At 51.2% G+C, this 21763-nt stretch overlaps 1 long non-coding RNA gene across 3 annotated transcripts in view; it reads right to left on the bottom strand.

Annotated features, from left to right (window-relative positions):
* LOC113978456 overlaps window positions 1-21763 on the bottom strand; it is a 46869-nt gene that overhangs the window by 6887 nt on the left and 18219 nt on the right. For all 3 annotated transcript variants that reach the window (XR_003537579.1, XR_003537581.1, XR_003537580.1), the window contains exons 3-4: window positions 21168-21279; window positions 8315-8426 (exon numbers count right to left, since the gene is read on the bottom strand). This is a non-coding gene — a long non-coding RNA (uncharacterized LOC113978456). The remainder of the gene's footprint in view (window positions 1-8314; window positions 8427-21167; window positions 21280-21763) is intronic.

The following is a 21763-nucleotide window of genomic DNA, read 5'->3' as shown; positions in this document are numbered from 1 at the left end:
CCTCATTAGCAAGGGAAAGGCTGAGCTTTTGTCTTGGCTCAGTTTGGCTCCTCTGTGTGTGATCTGTGGGAGCTGAGCCGGGCTGGCCACGGCACCAGTTCCTAATCCAATTATCCCATTGTGTTCCCCTTCTCCTTGTCAGGGACCTCGTGTCTTCTTTGCACAACATGAAAGACACCCTTAAACCCTGGCACTAATTAGTTCACACATTAATGTTGCCTAAGGCTGCCCAGATCCCTCTGCCTGAGGGGCTGGGAGAGCTGGAGGGGTTCACCTGGGGAAGAGAAGGATCCAGGGAGACCTGAGAGCCCCTTGCAGGGCCTAAAGGGGCTCCAGGAGAGCTGGAGAGGGACTGGGGACAAGGGATGGAGGGACAGGACACAGGGAATGGCCTTAAACTTAAAAGAAGAGAGATTTAGATGGGATCTTGGGAAGGAATTCCTGGCTGGGAGGGTGGGGAGGCCCTGGAATAGAATTCCCAGAGAAGCTGTGGCTGCCCCTGGATCCCTGGAAGTGTCCAAGGCCAGGTTGGAGCAACCTGGGCTGGTGGAAGGTGTCCCTGCCCATGGCAGGGGTGGCACTGGATGGGCTTTAAGATCCTTTCCATCCCAAACCATTCCAGAGTTCCATGATTATCGACCCTGGACCTTTACAGCCTGGTTTCTGCTCAGGGAGCTCTGTGTGCTCTGGGCTCTGTGTTGATAGCTCAGCCACTGCAGAGAAGCTTTAAATGGCACAAACCCTCCCTGGCTGCTGGGAAAGCCTTAAAGGTTATGGCAACAATTTTGATAAAGGTGCTACGAGACACAGGGTCCATTTTGGACCTGTAAAGCTCAGACCTGCCTGATTCCCCTGTGTTGATCACACAGTAACAGGATTAATCTTCCCCACAGCACTGCAATGTATCCCATGGAACAGAGAGCCTGGAGATGAACCCTGTTAATTGGGAATGAAATCCCACCAGGATACAAACCATCAAGTGGGGCCTGATCCAGACTTACAGGGACCAAGGGAGGTAAAGCCTCTGCTTTTTTTTTTTAACCTTGGGACAAGGTTTCCATGACCTTAAAGCCTCAGTGATTTAAATCCTGCCCGTTTCAGCTGCTCTTCCCGAGTGCTTTGGTCATTCAGAGCTGGGGACCAACAGTGTAAACAATGTTCATTAATGAGGAAATAAATCCTTTGCCAGGACTGCGGGGATTTCAATGAATTTTAAATCTTCCAAACCACATCTCTTGCTCTGGGAGGATTACAGCAGCCAATCGATTTGCTTTGATTCTGGGTGTTCATTTGTTTGGTTTCTTCTAATAAAAGGCACCCTGGGTGTTTATCAGCTCAACAGTTTATTTACAGCACTTTCCTTAAATCATGAACAGGGAGGGAAAGCAAACTGCTCGTGGGAAAGGTGTTGTGAGACCCAAAATGTAGGTGTTGGGTGAGGTTGGGGCTCCTCCAGGGGACAGGGAACCACCTCCTGCCCTTGTGCAGTGTCAGGGCAGTGGCTGCAAAATATGGAAATTCCTGTGCGGCCCCATTCCACATGGATTGAGGGAAGCTGCTGGTGATGGGAATGACTCACTCCCAGCAGCACATCAGGGGGCTTTGCTGCCTGCAAACCCACTGCCTGTGCCCTAAATGTGACAAGAAGAAAGGGTTTCCTGCTCAAGCAAAGATAATCCTCTGACAGCCAAGCGGGAATGGGATGAGCCCCTGCTGCTGGATGATCCCCTGACAGCCAGGAGGGAATGGGATGAGCCCCTGCTGGGTTTGTGGGGTCACCCAGCATGGCTGGCACCCTCCAGGGCTGGACAGCCCTTTCCATGGAGAACAATTTCCTAATATTCAGTGAAAAAGTATTGTTTTCCATGCAGCAGCTGGAAGGAACTACAACACATCTTCTCTCAGTATTTTCCTGTGTGTTATCACGTTATTGGAAGAGGAAGAAGTTCCCAAACACTTCCAACCAACTGCTGGCTACTGAAAAATACTTCTTGGAAAATCCACAGGCATTCAGGTAGGTCAGTGCTGGGAAAGGGCACAACTGGGGGCACTGAACTGAGCCTTACAAAGGCTGGCACTGAATTTTGGGTTTTCATTAAATAGAGGCTAATTTAGATCTTCAGCACTAAAATACAAAACATTATTTTCATAAAATCATGGGATCCCAGACTGGTTTGGGTTGGAAGGGACCTCAAAGCCCATCCAGTGCCACCCCCTGCCATGGGCAGGGACACCTTCCACCGGCCCAGGTTGCTCCAACCTGGCCTTGGACACTTCCAGGGATCCAGGGGCAGCCACAGCTTCTCTGGGCACCAATTTTGGGAGTGGGTTGTGCAGAGCAGGACCTCAGAGAGGAAAAAGGCAGGATCTACAACCAAGTCCTGCTGTGGGCAGTGGAACTCCAATATCTCCAGAACACAGCCAACCCACACTCTGCCAGAACTCCACATTTGGTCCTTCATCTCCTGCTCAACTTTGGCTGCAACATCCACAAGGTTCAACATTTATTAACCAGGACAAACAGCATTTTCCCAGACATTCCATTTCCTTGGGGATCCGGGCTGGAAGAACAGCCAATGACTGAGAGCCTGAGCTCCTCCCGTGCCAGACTGCCCGTGACAGGCTGCTGGAAATGCTTTGTACTTGTAATGCAATATGAAAATCAATTAAAAAAACTCCTCTTCCTTAATTAAGGCCAAACACATGTGTGAAACCGTGTGACAGGTTGTTCAATAATTCAGCTGGAGTGGGGAGCTGGGAAGAGCAAACAGCACTGGGAGGTGTTCAGAGCACAGGGTGAGAAGCAGCTGATCCAAACGGGAATGGCAGATGTTTGCTCTCCGTGTCCAACAAGTGTCATTGCCCAAAATAAGGGAAGAAACACTTCAGTGCAGCTGACAGGAATGTGGGAACAAGGATGGGCGGGTGGGACACTCCTCCTGACTGTGCAGCACCTCCATCAGCCCCTCCCCTGCTGCTCTGCCTTGGCTCTCCTGGGTCAGTGCCAGCCCAGCCACCCTCCCACCCCTCCCTCTGCAGGGCACAGGGATCAACTCCAGGGTTTTCCCTGGAGGTAAGGATGGGCAGGGTTCAAATCTCCAATCCTTCAGCTTCTGCAGTTTAATTTTCCACCTGCCCAGGTGCGTTTGGGGTTGTTTTGACACGTGCAGGGATGTGCCATTGAAACTCAGGGGCACTGAATCGGCCCTTGGGTTGGAAGGGACCTTAAAACTTGTCTCCTTCCACCCCCTGCCATGGGCAGGGACACCTTCCATAGCCCAGGTTGCTCCAACCTGGCCTTGGACACTTCCAGGGATCCAGGGGCAGCCACAGCTTCTCTGGGCAACCTGTGCCAGGGCCTCCCCACCCTCCCAGGGAAGGATTTCTTCCCAATATCCCACCTATCCCTGCCCTCCTCCAGCTCAAAGCCACTGGTGGTTTGCAGCAGGCAATGTCTTACACTCTGTCTGGGAGGAAAACAGGGAAGACTCTTCTGCCCTGAGAGAGGTGGCAAAGGAAGCCAAGACCTCTCCATCACTGACACCCAGAGCAAAGCACTCAAACACCTTTTGTGCCTCTGCTCTGTCTCACAGAGATTTATGATTCCAGGCAACACTGCCTTTATTCTACACCAAGTGCAGCTGCAGCCCAAAGATGTGTTTGCTCTGTGGGAAATGAACAGTCCTGAACAAACCTGGAGCCATTTGGGAGCTGCTCCTGCACAGGCAGGGCCCAAAGCAGTGCAGGACAGGGGAGGATGGATTGCAGGAGCATCCCTGGTCAAAGTGCTGTGCAGGGAAAAGAGCCCCACTCCTACAAAAAGAATCCTTTTCCTGCGTGAAGCAGAGGCAGGAGTGGAGTGGGGCTGATGGTCCTGGGAGAGGGCAGCTCCCAGGGGGGCTCCCCAAATGCCTGGGATTGAGATGGCACTGGGGGTAAAGTGGGAAGGGAGAGGGGACAGGAGGCTGTGTTTTACCCCCAAAAGCCTCCCGGGGTGCAGGGCAATGGACCTGTGTCAGGGTCACTGCTGAGGAGTGACACAGAGCTGAGATGAAGCAGCTCCAGTAAATAGAGTCCCTGTTTTTGAACAGAATTCCCTTGTGGAGTCAGACAGGCTCCTCAGCACCACAGGGAGACTGGATTTAGCTATTCCAGTGGCACTGCTCAGTCAGGATCAGGTCCTTGTCCTTCCCTAGTGAGTAACAGAACAGACCTACAGGGTCAGAAACCTGGAGCTCCCCTGAAGTTATGGAATAAACCTGCGGACACAGTGCCCACAAGCTCAGGTGACTCCTGAGTCCTCAGCCAGAAACTCATTCCCTCATTAAACCCTGGACTGGCCTCCCTGCACACAAATGCACAGACACTGGTTCAGTGGGTTCAGTAACTCCCAGCTAAGATAACACAACATCTGTTCTCCCTTCATTCGCTCCCCTCACAATTCCACCGGTGCCTTAAACCCAGCAGGGAGGAAAATTGGAGCTGCTGGAGCGAGTCCAGAGGCCATGGAGATGCTCCAAGGGTGGAGCCCCTCTGCTCTGGAGCCAGGCTGGGAGAGCTGGGGGGGTTCACCTGGAGAAGAGAAGGCTCCAGGGAGACCTGAGAGCCCCTTGCAGGGCCTAAAGGGGCTCCAGGAGAGTTGGAGAGGGACTGGGGACAAGGGATGGAGGGACAGGACACAGGGAATGGCTTCCCACTGCCAGAGTGTGGTACCTTGTCCCATTGTATCCTGGAATCCCTCTGATCTGTTCAGAGCATCACACCCCCTTCCCACCCCTCCCTCTGTGCCCAGGGGAGGCAATGTCCATATTTCACTTCCCAGACTTCCCCAGCAATCCCAGAGAGTGGCAGATCCACCCCACAGCTTCAGAGGATCCGTGTTCCGTTCCTTTTACCCCCTGCAGGTGATTTGACAACAGATTTCTTCCCCTGACACTTATCAACCAGTCAGTCCTTTCCACAAGGACAAAAGCAAAATTCCTGGTTTTTCTCAGACCACCAGTTAGAGCTGTGCCCTCCCCAGCTGTTCTCTTATTCCTGGAGAACTGAAATTTTCCTGCTTGTGCTGGACTCTGCTGTAAGCACAGAGTTCAGCCCAGCCTGGACACCTCCCTGTTCCAGCAGCAGGAGGATCAAACAGAGAATTGTTCTGATGACCTTCAGTGCAGGACACACATGAGCAGCAAAATTGTCCCTGATGTGCCCGAAGCACAACCCTGCAAAATTTAAGGGCTCATCTTCCTCTTGCCACGAACAAGAAAAAGGATGTACCTCGGGTTTGACAATTAAAAAAGTGATTTTTCAGGATTGTTCACCATTTTTAGTCCCTGTTCATCTCCTCCCCCGCCCTGCCCTGTCGCCCCAGCACATGAACCTTTCCTGGCTCAGCCTCACCATCAAAGACATTTCTGGCAGAAAGAGAAAAATCCCCCAAAAAAGTGTTGTACGTGGTGGGTTTTTGAAGCAGAGGGAGCACTCTGTGTCACTGTGGCTCTGCAGTTCATTACAGAACTCCCTGCCCCAGGACAGTGTACTCTGCAAGCCACAATTTCATTTTAATAGGGGAGGATCTTATCCATGTGGATGAATCCCTGAGGGGAGGGAATGATGGGGATGGAACCAGGATTCTCTCAGCACTGACAGGACAGAGGCACAAATTAAACACTACAAAATTCTGTCTGAACACAAGAAAACACATTTTTCCTGTGAAGGTGGGCACAGGTTGCCCAGAGAAGCTGTGGCTGCCCCTGGATCCCTGGAAGTGTCCAAGGCCAGCTTGGAGCAACCTGGGACAGTGGAAGGTGTCCCTGCCCATGGCAGGGGTGGGGCTGGATGGGCTTTGAGGTCCCTTCCCACCCAAACCAGTCTGGGATTCTGTTAAGACAGAGGAAAAGCAGTGTCCTGGCCCTGCTGCAGTTTCTGGGCCTTTCCACAGGAAGCTGACAGGAATCCTAAGGCGTTATGCTAATGGATTTGGGAATATTAAAGAGCTCCCTGCTGTGCACTCACATCCCTGTGCCATCTCTGCCAAGCACAGGCAGCTCCCATGGCTGGGACAAAGCCAGGAATGAGGCAGATACAGCCTCCAGCCCCTTTTCCAGGTGTCTAAAGGGAAGAACAAGCCCTTGGAGCAGAGCTCAGACCTTGGTTTGGTCAGCACAGAGCAGACTGATCCGTGGGGACTGCACCTCTCCATGTGCCCCAGGCCATCAGCACTTCCCAAAATTCCTTCCTGTGAAAGAGCCCAGGTCACAACACCCCACCCCAGGGATCATGGCTGCCCCTGCTGCCCCCGGGGCCTGTGGGAGGCTGGCACAAAACCCCCTGCCAGAATCCCTGGGGATTTACACTGGGCATTGAAAATCCAAACCAATTATCTCAGTGCTCATTAACACAATGAAACCTTGCAAAATGTGGGTTGTGTGCACTCATGGAATCCCAGGATGGTTTGGGTGGGAAGGGACCTCAAAGCCCATCCAGTGCCACCCCTGCCATGGGCAGGGACACCTTCCACCAGCCCAGGTTGCTCCAACCTGGCCTTGGACACTTCCAGGGATCCAGGGGCAGCCACAGCTTCTCTGGGAATTCTATTCCAGGGCCCTCCCCACCCTCCCAGCCAAGAATTCCTTCCCAATATCTGAATAAAGTTTAATTCCAGCAACAGGACATGCTCCAGGCAGCCCAGGATTTCCAGAGAACAGACAGAGCAGGACTGGGGGAGAGCTGCCAGGCCAGGATGGTCCTGTTGGGATGCACGTCCTCTCCAGGCACAGCTGCCAGGAGGACTGGGAGCTCTTTGCTTTTAACATAAAACAAACACACTCCTTCCCCTCTGCCCTTCAGGTCACACATTCCATTTGTATTCTTCTCCTCCTGAATCCACAGTGGAGAGTAATTGCCTGGGAGTGAGTGACTGGACTGCACAAACAGGAGGGTTGTTAATTCTGGGGTCATTATCCTGCTGGGGAATGGAGGAGCCAGAGCTGGCAGCTGAGATGAGATTCTGAAGGCAAACACTTGTTAGAGTCAACTCTTAAATGATTCACTCTGAAACATGAGTTTGGGCCACTAATTACAACAATGCAAAACTTTTTACTATTAAACAGAGAAGTCTATCAAGGAACATGATAGACAGAATCATGGAGTCCTGGAATGGTTTGGGTTGGGAGGGACCTTAAAAACCATCTTATTCCACCCCCTGCCCTGGGCAGGGACACGTTCCACTAGCCCAGGTTGCTCCAACCTGGCCTTGGACACTTCCAGGGATCCAGGAGCAGCCACAGCTTCTCTGGGCAACCTGGGCCAGGGCCTCCCCACCCTCCCAGCCAGGAATTCCTTCCCAATATCCCATCTCTCCCTGCCCTCTGGCAGTGGGAAGCCATTCCTCTGTCCATGGCCTCTCCCAGTCTCCCAAGCCCAGCTGAAGCCCCACATCCCTTCCCAATCCCCTCTCCCTGAGCAGCTCTAATGCCACTGGATCCCAGGCCCTGGTAGCCAGGTTTTTTTAGCCAGACTACAGAAGGCCACCCATGTGATTTCTGGATCAGGAAAGCAACTCCCAATATTGCCAACCAGCTGTAACCCACTACCACCCCATCCCCAGTGTCGCTGAGGGCTCGCAGGGAGTTGGGGTCTCACGGGGGTATTTCCCAACCCCACCTGCAGACAGGAGCACCTGGGTTTTGTCTCTCCACAGGATGCCCTGGAGCATCCCAGCTCCTGATTAAATCAAATGCCAGCTTGGATTCTGCCTCACAACTTCTCTGTAGAGCTTGGTGTTCGGCTGCTGAGCAGAGCCCATCACAAATTATTAATGAGTGAGTTCCATCTCCCTGTGCCCCTTTATTAGGCTGCTCAGCAGAGCCAAACCTTCAAAGTCCAGAGAGTGAAAGGATTGAGAAGCAGTGGGTTATTGAGAGAGGTGTGTAAATCCTGCCATTAATAATGGTTTAAAGGCAGGGAGTGTACACAGGGATAATTCCTCAGGCAGAGCCAGGAGCAGCCCAGACAATGGCAACAGCATCTCTAATTAAAGGATGAGTCAGTGATTAATTAAACTTCTTTCAGAAAGAAAGTAGACACAAAATCCCCCCCTTCTGGAGACTTGCAGGCCATGCACTGGGCACAGGGAGGGGAACTCCCCAACACCTGGGGCTGCTCCAGCCCAAACCAACTCCAGGCCACCATTCCCACTGTTATTGTCCGTGCCTCCCTCTGTGAATACAATCCGTGGAATTTGATGCTGGTTTGGACTTACCAGTGACATTTTACTGCCAGGTTTTCTTTAAATCCTGTCCCTTGGTGACATGCTCACCTCCACATCCTCCAGGAGAGGTTTCCCTGCTGCTCCAGCAGTGCCCAGGTGTTCATTGCTCTGATCTCCACTGTCGGCACCGAGGGGCTGATCCAGGACTGTCCATCCTCTCCTGGGAACAAAGCAGGGACAAATCGTTTGTCTCTTCCCAGCATTCAACCAAACTGCTGCTTTTCCACCGTTCCCTTTCACAGGCTGAACACTCACCCTGGGCCAGTGGAAGGTGTCCCGCCCATGGCAGGGGCTGGAACTGGAGGGGCTTGAAGGTCCCTTCCAACCCAACCCACCCTGTGATTCCGTGATAATTCAGTCCCCTCCTGATGTCCACGTGTACATCTCACCCATCATCACCTGATTCCCAAGTTGCAGGGACACCTCCCCCTGGAGCAGGATGCTCCAGGACTGCTCCAGCCTGGCTCCCCCTCTCCCTGTTCCCGGTGCTGGTGCCGTGCCCACCCGGCTCTCCCGGCAGGGCTCAGGCTGGTTTGGCTCCACGGATGGAAAGTTCACCCTGACTTGCCCAAGGCAGAAATGTGGTGATGGCCTCAGTCATTCCAAATGTCACTTGTAGCACAAAGCCACCCTGACATTTCCAATCCCCGCTCGGATTTCAACGAGGGGTCACTCGGGGCCGGTTGGGAATCGCTGCAGCGCTTCCCACCTGTTACCCCTGCAAAGTCCATAAACACTGAGAAACGAAGGAGCTGCGTCCCTGGGAAATTCAGATGCCACTGATCAAATGAGTATCTGACCCCATTTTACAGAAGTGATGAGCTATAAATGCAGATTGCAGGTGAGCTGTGTTTTAGGAGCAGGTCTGGGCGAGCAGCACGGTGTGTGCCCTGCTCACAGAGCGTGGGGCTCATTGGGATCCAAACCTCCAGTTCTGCTGGTTTTCTCTGGTTCAAATTCTATATACAAGTGGCTCATTAAATGCTTTTTAAATTCATTTATGCAGCAACCACCTGACACCTGGGTAGTGCACTGGGAAGGCTGTATTTTATATGTATATGTAAGACTGTGAATTTTATTATAATTCTAGAGAACTGTAAATTTGCAAGGAAGAAGAAGCAGGCTCATAGTTACAAAAGGGGTAGAATTGGTTATATATCACTGAAGAAATAAGACCAGCTTCCCCTGGAGTATCCACAGGGATCACACCAGCTGGGAGCTCAGTCCAACGCTGGATTTGCCCCCTGCTCCATCAGCTCAGTGCCACTGGGCCACTGGTCCATTCCCAGAACAAGCTGGTTCTCAGAAGTTGGTTCAATAAGTCAAAGAGACACCAATTTATTCAATCAAATCAGTGCTCAGATTTGGGAAATCTTATTTTCCTCTGTATCCCCAGCTTTGCACTGACATGGTTTGTATTGGTGTCAGTGGGAGGAATCAAGTCAAGCAGTCAGGGAAAGAATCATAGAATTCCAGACTGGTTTGGGTTGGAAGGGACCTCAAAGCCCATCCAGTACCACTCCTGCCATGGGCAGGGACACCTTCCACTAGCCCAGGTTGCTCCAACCTGGCCTTGGACACTTCCAGGAATCCAGGGGCAGCCACAGCTTCTCTGGGAATTCTATTCCAGGGCCTCCCCACCCTCCCAGCCAGGAATTCCTTCCCAATATCCCATCTAGCCCTGCCCCTTCCACTGCCTGACCACCCTTCCAGGAAGAAATTCCTGAGGAAAAGGCTGCCCCAGAAACACCTGGCTCCTGCAGCAGTAGGTGAGGGACAGAGCAGTCTGTGGGTCTGCTCTGGTGGCACCTCGTGCTCAGCCAAGGGACAGCTTTGTGACTCTTGCAGCAATTCAAACCCAGGGATGATCAGAGAGACACAAAAAGCTTTGTAGTCGTGCTCGTGGTGTCCTTCCAAACCCCCACAGGGCCTTTGATTAGTTATCGGGTTCATTCCCTTATTCCCTCCAACTGCAGTGCACAGACAGGAATTCATTACGGGCTTTGGATTCATCTTAAAAACCACTGACAGAGAAAAGGCTTTGAGGCCAGTTCCTAATGCGTCATCTCCAAACTCCCACTGAACTTCCAGATCCCCTTTGAGGGCACAAAGTGTTTGAAAAAGTTTCCTGAGGTGACACGAAACTTTCAGTGTTAGAGATCTTATAATAGCCCCTGTTTTCCTGCTGGTCCCACGGGGAGATCTGAAACCATCAAGCAACAAGTCTGCCTGTTCGAGCCCGTGGCTTTTGCTGGATATTTCTCTGGCCTGAGGTGGGAAATTGTGGAGCCCCATTGTCCAGGAGATAAATGTGTTCTCCCTGGAAAGCCTTCGGAGGTTTTAAGAGCAGATTCCGCCTCGGAGTTTCATGTTCCTCTCCAGATCTCAAGCAATGGCTTCTGCTTTGAGGTTCTTTATCTTCCCTCACCCTTTCTTCTTTAAGGAGCAGTTTTTTGCTCTTCCTCATGCTGGAATGAGCCTCCAAGTGGGAATCTGAGAGCACAAAGGATCAAAGTGCAGAACTGACAGAAATGTCTGCGGGTTTCCAGCAGCACTGACACCACATCCCTGCCTTTCAGTGGCCCGGGATTGTCAGGGCACTGGGAAAGGTAGCCTTGGAATAACATCCTGGGCTCAGGCTCCATCCCTCTGGGCAGGTCTGAGTTGTCCTGATGTGAAGCATCTGGAGCTGTGAACATCACCTGTGCAGCTGCTGGGAAGGTAAAACCAGACCCAGCTCTATCCAAAAGGGAAGTTTGAGAAGTCCATGCTTTCCCCAGCAGAAACAGTTTTCTCAGAATCCACTGTCTGGATCCCATGTTGTGGTGGGAAGGTCCCACCAAGCCTGGGTGTCTGTGCATCCTCCTGGAGCACCACAGGATGTGGGTGCTGCTTCCCCAGGGGGGTTTTCCTCCTGTGAGCATTCCAGGTACACCATCAATCCACATGGAGCAAGCCAGGCCACCAGGCACCAGGGGAGAGAGCCCAACCCCAGAGAAAAGGGGGATCCAGCCCTTCCCACTGCCAAGCTCCATTCTAGGCACACAAACCAGAGCACAGCCCTGGGCCGGGTTAACACAGGTAGGAAGGGTGTTGGGATGGGAATCCCCAGGCCTGGATTCTTCTCCAGCAGCTTTGGGAAGCTCCCCAAGGAGGCTGAATGAGAAACTCCTGGGGAAGTGCAGATCCCTGCCAGCAGCACCTCCAGGTGCCCACTGCTCCAGGAAAGGACAGGGATCAATCCAGCTCCCTGGCATCTCTCACTTCCAAAGTGCCATCCAAATCCAGGATTTCCCTTTTCCTGCACTCAGGGATAATACACAGGGATGCTGGGCCTCCCTGACAGCTCTTCTGGCATCCAGGGAGAGCACAAGCTCGGGTCATTCAAGGTCCTGCCCCGTGGAATGAACATGAAAGGGGAGGGTTTCATCCCCTGCTGTTCCCTAGGAACACTCAGCATCCAGGGAAAAGGAGAGACTTTGCCAGGTGAAGACAGGAAGGAAACAAGCAGGGACTTGGGTTATAAAAGATCCATTCTCACATTCCCTCTCCAGCTGTCCCAGGGCTGTTTCCCTGTGGAAGGCCCTGTCCCAGGGGAGCAGGGGCTCAGCAAAGTGCTTTTAGCACTTCCAGCAGTGCAAAACCCCCGGGAAGTGGTGGTGGGGGGAAGAACTGCTGTGCCACTAAGGTGAGGATTAAAAAATACAGCTTTTGCCCATGAAATATTTAGGACAGAACACATCCATATTTATACTCCAATCAAACGGAATGGGAAAGTTCTTCTGGCAGCAGCTTTTGGAAACCAAAACAAGCCCAGCCTGACAACTGCTCTTCCAGAAAGGAAATCAAAAGTTTGGGGAGGAACAAATGTTCAGAGCACAGAGTTTGGGAACCACTGCCCAAGGCAGGCTTGGAATGCCAGCAGGAATGACAGTCAGCAAATCCAGAGAGCCCAGAGGCTTCCCAGCCCTGGAATGTCCAAGGCCAGGTTGGACCTGGGCTAGTGGAAGGTGTCCCTGCCCAGGGCAGGGGGTGGCACTGGATGGGCTTTAAGGTCCCTTCCAACCTAAACCATTCCATGATTCCATGATTTGTGGATACATCTGTAACTCTCTCAGGCTGTTTGGGATGCCTGGCCGTGGGTTTGGGGTGTCCGGCCATGGTTTTGCAGTGTCTGGCCATGGTTTTGGGATGCCTGGTCATGGTTTTGGGATGCCTGGCTGTTGTTTTGGGGTGTCTGGCCATAGTTTTGGGATGCCTGGCCATGGTTTTGGGGTGTCTGGCCATGGTTTTGGGATGCCTGGCCATGTTTTTGGGATGCCTGGCCATGGTTTTGGGTGTCTGGTCATGGTTTTGGGATGCCTGGCCGTGGTTGTGGGGTGTCTGGCCATGTTTTGGGGTGTCTGGCCATCAGGTTCCAGCCACTGATGTCACAGAAACGGCCCCACGTGGAATAAGATTCTGCAATTTTACTCCCTGTGAGTAAACAAAATTACTTCTTCTTAAAAATCCAAAGGTAACCACAGTCTTTTCAAACTGTGTGAAAGGAAGGGGAGTGGATCCCTGTTCCCAAGACATTAATCAAATCCTGGCTCAATTTAATGATGGCAGCAGCCATGTGCAGCTTTCAGAACATCCAAAGGGCTCCTGTTGGAGTTATTTGATCTCAGGCTTTTCGTTCAACGTTTTCAGAGACTGAAATGTCTGAGAAGCTTCATGTCCTGAATAGGGAAGGGATCACAGGACTAATATTACTATTTATTACTATTTTTCCCCCTCAAGCAAAGTTAAATTTCCTGCACAAAGACTCATGGTGATGTGAGGGACATAAACACCCATGTTTGGTGTTTTGATCAGGCACAGAAGAAAGCAAATCATGAGCTCGTCTCTCTCTGAGCTGCCAAAGTCGGGGATGATGCTGGGAAATAATGAGGTGGGGTTTAGGGATGAAGTTTGTGTGAAGGTAAGGCAGCATTCCAGCATTCCAGCGTCCCCCTCGGCTCCACAAACAGGCCTTTGATGAAACTTTCAGGAAGGGTTTAATTTTTCTCTTTTATCTTCTCCCACACTCTCCTCTGCTTCCTCAGAGCAGCACCCACTGAGGAGCAGAGGGTCCAGGAGGAGGGAGATCCCTCCCCAAGGTGAGAGGGGTGTTGGATATTCCCAGAGGGACCACAGGCCTGGCCCATGGACAGCAGGCACAACCAGCATCCTCGGGACAGAGCTTGCTCAGCAGGAGCTCTGGGTCTGTCCATCCTCTGCTCCCTGGGAAGGGCTGAGAATTCCCTGAGAGGAGACTCCCTCTGCAATGGCAATGGTGGCACTGCCTGGCAGAGGGAGGATGCTGCTTCCAGCCTTTCCTGGAAAGGAAAGGAAAAGCTTTCCTTCCAGCTTTCCAGCTGGAAAAGCTGTGCTGCCCCAGGGGCCAAGAGGTGCCTGGGCCCAGAAACCACCAGTCCTGGTGCTCAGGAGGAGATCCCAGAGCACAGATGTTCCTGTTGTCACCTACTGGTGGCCTTCACTTCCATAAACCCCCTTCCTCTGGAGAGCCAACTTGGAGTGTGTCCCTCTGCCCTGTGCCACAGCTGCACCTCCAGAATCTCCCTTTAATCCATATTTTCTGAAAAAAATTGCCTTCTTGGCTCTCTGCCTCCCACCAGGCACTTTGTGGAATCAGAGACTGGTTTGGGTGGGAAGGGACCCAAAGCCCATCCAGTGCCACCCCCTGCCATGGGCAGGGACACCTTCCACTATTCCAGGTTGCTCCAAGCCCCGTCCAACCTGGCCTTGGACACTTCCAGGGATCCAGGGGCAGCCACAGCTTCTCTGGGTAACCTGGGCCAGGGCCTCCCCACCCTCACAGGGAAGGATTTCCCAATATCCCACCTTGGACAAGGGATGGAGGACCAGGACAAGGGGAAATGACTTCCCACTGCCAGAGGGCAGGGTTAGGTGGGATACTGGGAAGGAATTCCTGGCTGGGAGGGTGGGGAGGCCCTGGCCCAGGTTCCCCAGAGAAGCTGTGGCTGCCCCTGGATCCCTGGAAGTGTCCAAGGCCAGGTTGGACGGGGCTTGGAGCAGCCTTGGAGCAGTGGAAGATGTCCCTGCCATGTCCAGACAGAAAACAGCTTTCCCTGAGGAACAGAACAGGCACTGGAGTCTTTCTTCAGGTAAGAAACAGAGGGAGCAGCTTCCAGAGCAGTTAATTCCAGCAGTGCAATGAAACCATTCCAAGGGGTGTCTTAGCAGGGCTGAGTTGTGCTGGGAAGGGTCAGGAGCAGGGAGGGAGATGGACTCCAACACACACACACTGGCACTGATCTCAGCTGCCCATCTCCAGCAGAGCCCAGAGCTGCTTCCCAACCCTGTCCTGGGAGCTGCACTGTGGGATTGCCCCGAGGATCAGGACTGAGAGGTCAAGGATGAGCTGCCCTCCCTCTTGTTCACATCTCCAACAACCCCCAGCAGCCACAGCTGGGAGGGGAAACGGCTGGAAACTCAGAACAGAAACTGTCTCTGTTTGGAATCACTGCCTGTTTGTGCTACAAGAGTACAACACCTTTTTTTCTTTATTGTTCTCCAGACACACTGTGGTCTCATTGAAAGACTCAGCAAAATGTGATATCACCCATGTGGAAAGTAGGAAAAAAAAGGAGTGAATTCCTTTACCGGTCTGAAAACTGCTGGATGTCTCTTCAACAGTTATTTTGGAAGGATTTGCTGGTGCAGGATCCCCTGTGCCCCATTCCCAGGTGTGAGTAATGAAATTAAATTAGAATTAATTTCAGACAGTCAGAACAAAGTGGTTGGGAAACACATGGCTGGGAAACCTCTTCCTGCAGTAACAGCTCCAGCGTGCAAAGGGAAGGATGAGGTTGGTCTCACACACCAAAAACTGGAATAAATTTCCCTGGACACTCGCCTTCCACATTCCTTTCTGTGCTCCCTGTTGTGCCACAATGCCCAGAACCCAGCACAGCAACGTGGGCAGGAAAATCTGGGGGAGGCCACATCCCCGTGGTTTTGGACACTTCCAGGGATGGGCACTCCACCTGGGCAGCCCCTTCCTATGCCTGACAACCCTTTCTGTGAAGACATTTTCCCAAATATCCCACCTAAACCTGCCCTGGAGCGACTTGGGGCCATCAGTGTTTGTGCCTCTCATGTCCAAGACACTTTAATGATAATATCAGTTATTGGTGTTGCTGTGATCGTCCTGTCATTACCAAAGGATTTCTTAATCCAGCTTCCTACAGAGCAAATCCCACCTTCCCTCTGGATGCCAACCAGCTCCAGAGGCAACAGTTAAACAGGTTGATGCCAACACTGAACCAAACTCATCCCCAGAGCCATGACTTGTCCTTTGCCCAGAGAAGCTGTGGCTGCCCCTGGATCCCTGGAAGTGTCCAAGGCCAGGCTGGAGCAACCTGGGCTGGTGGAAGGTGTCCCTGCCCATGGCAGGGGTGGGATGGGATGAGCTTTAATGTCCCTTCCAACCCAAACCAGTCTGGGATTCTGGGAGTCTGTAAACAGGCTGGCTCTTTGGGAACTGAGGAAATCACGGAATCTTCACAGAACCTCAGAGTGATTTGGGTTGGAAGGGACCTGAAAGCCCATGAAGATCCATTCCCACCCCCTGCCAGGGGCAGGACACCTCCCAGCAGCCCAGGGGACTCAGATATTCCCTCGACAAATCCCTGTTTGTCACCTAAATTTATGGATATGTGAGACTGTGGGGAAAGTGTTTCTTGGCTTCCACAGCTCGTACAGAAACACTATTTTGTTATTCATTAAATGTCTAAATAAATAATGCACTGCCGTGCTGCTCGGGAGCCTTTTTTTCTTCCCCCCTCATAATTTGGATATGAAAAGTTGAAAAATTAAAAAGTTTTGCAGCCTAACTGAGTGTTTAATCCTCTCTGCAAGCCTGGGTATGGGTTTCATACCTGCAGGCCCTGGTGCATAATTACCATGCCCTGCTCCCATCGTGGGGTTGCTCTGCAAGAAGGTTCTGGATGGCATCAGAAAACACCTTCCCTAATTTTAGTATGCAAAGTTCTAATTACAGTATGAATTTTTTATTTCTTAATTCTTCACCGTTTTTATTCACCCTCCGGGTACTGCAATATAATTAATTCTGCTTTACTTTTTTTCTAATAGATTTATGTGTATTATCATATATATTGAATTTTCAGCTCTGTAGCTTTTTTTCATTTTTATTGCTTCCCACACTGACAGTGTTCACTTCATTAAAAACATGTAATCCCTGAGCTGTGATCAAGACATAATTGCGCTTTTTTTTGTGTTATAATAACATGCATGTTTTTTCCTATTTTATTGCTGAACCCCTGTTATGCTTCTATGATTTTGAGCAACCTCTCAACCTGCAAGGAGATTCCAGGCTGGAATTAAGGCTTTGGGGGAACTGTGGGCTCAGTTTCCATGCAGTGAAATGTCCTACTCACAGAAAACAATAAAATAGTGCTTTTTGCCCTCTTAATTCCCTTGCACCATTCATGGAGTCCTGGAATGGTTTGGGTGGGAAGGGACCTCAAAGCCCACCCCCAGTGCCACCCCCTGCCCTGGGCAGGGACACCTTCCACTGGCCCAGGTTGCTCCAAGAATCATTCAACTCCCAGGAAAACCCACAGATGAAATCAGGGTTTTTACAGGACCTGGTTCAAATCTGGCCATTTGTTGCTTATTCTTGCTAGAATTTGATTTAATTCTGGCTCCTCTGAGCCTGAATTGTGTAATACCATCAATGAACTCCTCGTGCAGTTCTGTGCAGCTCTGATATAATTCTTTATATAATTCTTTAATTCTAACAAACATCACTCACACAACTATGGAAATTCTTGTTTCCAAAATCTCACAGACTTGTGCTAACCCCAGGACAGGTAATTGGTGAATTCCAACTGAGTGTTTGCCAGTGCCTGGCAGGATGGTGGGACAGGAGACAGGAGCTGAAGAGGGAGCAATCCATAAGCTGTGCCTGACAGAGCAGGCACACCCTGTCTCCCAGCAGGATTCCTGTGGGATGGAGGGTGATGGAGAGCTCCACTCACACACAAACCACACTCACATCCCTGGAATTGCTCTGGATCAGTGGGAACAGGAGCCTCCCCTCAGGAAATAATGAGCTCTGTAGCTGACACAGAGAGATGGGGATGGATTTGGGAGTGATTGGATTCTTAATCAGCCCATTGTATTTCCTTCTTGCTCCTCAATTAAAGAAGGAAGTGGCTACAAGATGAAGACACTTTTACAATGAAGGCAGATTGGTGGGCACTGGTATCCCACACAGATCACAGGGTGATCCATAAAAACAGGACACTTCCTGAGGCTCACAGAGACCAGGCCCAGCCAACTCCTGCTCCCAGAGGGATGATAAGGAGGGAACCTTTCAGCAGCACTGGCCAAGTGTGGACAAGTACAGAAACAGGGAGGGGCAGGTTGGATATTGGGAACAACTCCTTCCTGGAAGGGGCTGTCCAGCCCTGGCACAGCTGCCCAGGGCAGGGTGATTCCCATCCCTGGAGGGATTTCAAAGCCCTGTGGATGTGGCACTTGGGGACAAGGGGCAGTGGTGGCCTTGGCAGTGCTGGGGCTGGTTGGACTCCATGGTCTCAGAGGGCTTTTCCAGCCTGAGTGATTCCATGATCAGACTCATCCCTTTGCACAAGGTGAGCGGGGAAGCCTTGCAGAAAAAAGGGTTTGTCTTTCTGACAAGAAAAACCCAAACTCTTTGTGCCTTCCCTGAGCCCACCCTGAGCCCTCAGAGCCCCCTGTGCCCCTCCCAGCCCGAGCTGTGGGGGAGCTGCTCTGAGCCCACCCCCCAAAAGGGAGCTGGAGATCCTGGTCCAACCCCCCCTCTCTGCCTGTCCACCTCCTAAGGGAGCACCAGGAAACAGATGGAAAGTTCCAGCTAGTTCCAAATTCCTTTCACACTTCCTACATCACAGACACAACCTCAGTTGCCCAGAGAAGCTGTGGCTGCCCCTGGATCCCTGGAATTGTCCAAGGCCAGGTTGGATGGGGCTTGGAGCAGCCTGGGAGAGTGGAAGGCAGTGACCAAAGGATGAGAGTGGAGGTTCCAGCTGCCTCTTCCTTGGAACAGAGAATTCCAGAAGGAGGATATTCCATTTCCTTCAGATGTGTGAGTCTGGCTGGGAAAGGGCAGGAGGAGGCTGTGCTGGTGAGGGAGCACCTCGGTGGCAGGGAAGGACATGGGCTCTAATTCTGGATGGAAGAGCATTTTTGTCCTTTCTTTCCTGGTGCAAGTGCTCATGTTCTGAAAGCCCAGACACATCTGTCAGATGTGAGATTTTCTGCTTTGGTTATTCCGTAGGATCCCAGACTAGTTTGGGTTGGAAGGGACCTCAAAGCCCACCCAGTGCCACCCCCTGCCATGGGCAGGGACACCTTCCACTAGCCCAGGTTGCTCCAAGCCCCGTCCAACCTGGCCTTGGACACTTCAGTGTTTAACTTTGGGAACAGAGAGCCCATGGATTTGCCCAAGAAACCTGGATGACATCTCTCAGCAGACCCACAGGGCAGCCCAGGAAGGAATCCAAGGAGCCACTGCCACGGTGCCTGGGAAACAGCACTTGCTGGTGCTCTGGGATCAGGCACAGGTCCTGCAAGGCTGCCATAAGTGATAAATCTGCACCTTGCAGTGGGAAAGGTGACCCACTGCCAACCCTTTGGAATCTAAATGTCCTCCCAGGAGCCAGGGCTGTGCGTTATTCCCAGGAATAACCCCGGCAGCACCAAGGTTTGTGGAGCGTTTCAGTGGCCCAGAGATAATGAAGGATTTGTTCAGGGAACAAAACTGGAAACCTAAAAACCACAGCAGCTGAACCAATTATTCCAAAATCTGCCTCATTTATTTCATGGTGGTGGAGATTTGCAGAAAATTAACATAAGATGCAACTCCAGCAGCTTATGTGGAGCTGGGGAACACCAGGAAAAGCCTGGCTGTGGGTCTGGTGGAGCTGCTGTGGATAGGAGCCCTTGGCACTTCCACTCCTGGGTGACACAACTCTGGATGATGCTTTGCCCACTTTTTGGCCCTGAAAAACCACCTTAGTTGGATTGCCAGCAGGAATTGTGCCCAGTGTATACCCAGTCTGCAGGTTTCCTTTCCCATCTCTCTGGGCTGGGCTGCTCCTCTGTCACCAAAGTTAAAGCCTTGGATAGTAACTCACTCCCTTTTGAGGCAGATCCAACCCAAGGAATCCTTTGCCAGAGGGTATTTTATCCCTCTGGCACATTTCTAGGTGGGTAACACAGGACTACAGACAGACCTAGCTCCGAATTCCCAAAATCTAATCCCAGGAGCTATTCAGTGACACATCCAGTGCCCTCGGATTTCACAACAGCCCCTCTTTTAACCATGACAGGAACAACACCTGGATTTTAACTGCCAGTGATCCCAAAGATTCCTGTTTCTGTGTATTTTCTGACGAGCAGAGTGTGCACAGTTCTGCTGGAGGTGGCTGTTCTCTTTAAGAAGGGAACCTGCTGCTCCAGCTCCACAGAACTCAGCCCTGCCTCCTGCCCCTGCCACCTTCCTTGGATCAAACACAACCCCACCTCCAGCCCAGAGAGAGGTAACAAAGATGTGGGAATGAAATCCAGGGGGTGACAAAGATGTGGGAATGAAATCCAGGCGGTGACAAAGATGTGGGAATGAAATCCAGACTCAAAATACAAACGAGTCTAACACAGGGCTCTCCCCCCAGCAGTGTCTGCCATCCACTGATAGACTTTTCTCGGGTTTTTTTTACAAAATACCATTTTCAAACTCTCTGTGAAGGAGGACAGACTCTCAAACTGCTGCTTTGGCATGAAATCCCAGAATCCCAGAATCCATGGAGTGCTGGGGAGGGCAGAGAACCCAGCCCCACAGAGCTCACCCAGCACATCCCAGCAGTGCTCTCCCTGCCTCTGGGGAGGGGGAGGTTATTCCCAGACACTTCCTGGGATTCTCTGCCCCCTCCACCCTCAAGGCAGAGTAGGAGCCAATGAATGCTGAACAATGTGGGCAAAGTTCTCTCAGGTTCTGCTTTGATGCCAAAGCACTGAATCTGAGGAGTGAACCCATGTGGCTGCAGTTCCCAAAAGGGCAGGATGGAAGGGAATTAATAATTCCTCCTGCTGTTCCCAGCACTTCAGGAGGTTATTCCCAGCAAGACAGCACAAGGGTTTGAATTTGCTTCCAAAAAATCTTCAGCTGTCAAATTCCCCAGCAAGTTGTGTTAAGAAGAAAAACTTCCCAGGAAAGCAAGTGAAACCTTTTTAGTGCTGAGACAGAATATATGTATTTTTCAATCAAAAAGTCTTAAAACAGTGACAGAGCCACCAGGGTCAGAATAAAGCTGGTGTTTCTCCACTCAAGTGAGCAATGTTTCCTCTTTGATGTCTCTAAAGACACGTAGCTAGTCAGGATTGGATCTTCCCCAAGAATCCTTTGCCATGAATGTTTTAAACCAGTCACTGAAACCACAACTAAACCTCTGGATGTGGGGACTGGAGGTGCAAAATGCCAAGGCCACATGTATTAGGATTAATTCATGTCACAGACCATAAAAAGAGCACCAGCTGCAGAGCTGTTTGTATGGGAACTCACGGGAGAACAAAAGAGAGGCATTTTCAGGATGAGGGGACATTGATTTCCCCAGGACAGATCCTTTCCCTCCCGTTGAAGGATCTCCTACCAGCAGCAGATTCATGGGGGAACTCTTTGGTGTCTTCACCTCATCAGGCAAAGGAACCTGCTGGCCAGACATCCCTAAAAACCTGTTAAAGCTGTATCCACAAATCATGGAATCCTGGGATGGTTTGAATTTAGTTAAAGAAGAAGGATTTCAGTTCTGGTTAGAGAGACACCCCTTACCTGTTGAGGTGTGAAAAATCAGGAAGCTGACTCCATGGCATTCCTCTGCAGACCAAGGCCAAGCCATCCACAGCAAAGGGACTTTGTTGGGCTGGGACCACTGGAGCAGCACCTGGGAAGGATCAACAGATTCCCAGGTCAATTTGCACTGAATAAACTCCACATATAATAACACTCAGTAGTAACACTCAATCATATCATAATATTATAATATAAAATACAATGATATAACAATAACAACAATCAATAAACTCCACATTTCACATCTGAGAGCAGCTTTATTGTTCTCTTTTTCCATTCTCTTTCCTGCTCAGAGGCCACAATGGAAATGTTTAAGGAGAGTAATAACTTCCCTACACATCTATTGTCATACAAGAAGCTTATTTGAAACAGAAACTGTTACATTACATTCTAAAGGCAAATATGAACCAAACAATGAACAACAATTACTTGAGGCTGCTGATGCCATCTCCTGTAATCTTCTCTCCTGACTCCACAAGAGGCATTTTCTCTCCCTGACAACGACATTCCCAGTGTTCCAGGTCAGCACAGACTCTCTCCTGGTGCAGGTGCCTTCACCAGCCAGACCCAGTGCT

Source organism: Neopelma chrysocephalum, unplaced genomic scaffold (genome assembly GCF_003984885.1).
Source record: "Neopelma chrysocephalum unplaced genomic scaffold, ASM398488v2 Primary Assembly neopelma1_329, whole genome shotgun sequence".
NCBI classification, from domain to species: domain Eukaryota; kingdom Metazoa; phylum Chordata; class Aves; order Passeriformes; family Pipridae; genus Neopelma; species Neopelma chrysocephalum.
The sequence above is the reverse complement of the archived record's forward strand: the minus strand, read 5'-3'. Positions and strand labels throughout refer to the sequence as shown.